General features: G+C 38.2%; 1 pseudogene; it reads right to left on the bottom strand.

Moving 5' to 3' along the window:
• Positions 1-874, bottom strand: LOC122201240 (annotated as a pseudogene).
• Between the last annotated feature and the right edge of the window lie 504 nt (positions 875-1,378).

Genomic DNA, 1,378 nt, shown 5'->3' with positions numbered 1-1,378 from the left:
TTGTATTTTTTTAGTCTTTATCCCCTAGATAATAGGATTCAGGGTGGGCAGCAGGAGCAGGCATGAGTTAGCCTATAAATGTGAATGCTGTGGGGGATTGTATAACTGCAAGAACAGTGGGTGAAAAAGGTGAAGAAGGGTCAGACATAGGTGATGTCCTATGTGGACAGATGTGGACAGTTCAGGTGCTGAAGGCCTTCAGACTTTGCTAAGAAGAAACTGACCACTGCCTGGAGGATCATTGCCTAGGAGACTGTGATGCACAGGATGTTGAAGCCCCCAATCAGAAGGGCAACCATCAGACCATAGATTGCATTGACCTTGATATTGCCACAGGACAACTTGGCCATAGTCATGTGGTCAAAGTAGGTATAGGAAATTATACTGCCCTTACAATATAATAGGCATTTGGTGAGTAACGTAAAGGGAGTGATGAGTATCACACCTCAAAAAAAAGGTGGGAAACCCAGCCTTGGCAATCATAGAATTGGTGATGATAGTGGCATAGCACAGAGGATAACAGATGACCACATAGTGGTTCAGGGCCATGAATATGAGCACCCCAGATTCCATTCCTGTGAAGGTATGGAGAAAGCACATCTGGGTCAGGTGAGCATTGAAGCTAATATCTTTTAGATCAAACCAGAAGATACATAGCATTTTGGGTACAGAACTAGTACACTGAACAATGTCAATGAAGAAGAATAAGGCCAAGAAATACATGGCCCAGTGTAGGGACTCCTCCAGATGAATGAGATAGAGGAGCCCATAATTCCCCAGTGCAGTAACAAGGCACATGTGCACTTTATAGGCCAGGCAATCCATTCAATAGGAATAATGCTAGTGTCAGTGTAGTACAGTTGTAATCATCCATGGCGACCAGTTAAAGGGTATGTTACATTCTTCAGCTTTGATGTTAACTTTGATGTCTCTCTGAAAAGGAACAGTTTAGGCAAATGTGTATTGATTGCTTACAATGCATTAATTAGTATTATAAAATTTTTTGCTTAAATCATCTCAATTATCTTAATTACCTCATGAGAGATATTTATTATATTAAATAAGGGTAATTATTATGGTATTGTAGATGAGTAACTGATATTAGTATAGTATCATTGACTATAAATCTTGAATCCAGGATTCTTGGCTCTTTACCCTGAAGATAATCTATCTACTGATAGGTAGATAGATAAATAGATGATTGATTGATTGATTGATTGATAGATAGATAGATGGATAATAGATAAAAATTTTTTCTATACTAAATCTCTTAAGCTCTCGTATTCTGTTCCTAATTAAGCATTATCACATTCTTAGACCAATGAGAATGTATCAAATAGTGAACATTAGGATGGTTGGAAGTCTTTTTATTAGTGAA

Source organism: Panthera leo, chromosome D1 (genome assembly GCF_018350215.1).
Source record: "Panthera leo isolate Ple1 chromosome D1, P.leo_Ple1_pat1.1, whole genome shotgun sequence".
Classification (NCBI taxonomy): Eukaryota; Metazoa; Chordata; class Mammalia; order Carnivora; family Felidae; genus Panthera; species Panthera leo.
This window is presented reverse-complemented; position numbering and strand designations above follow the sequence as displayed.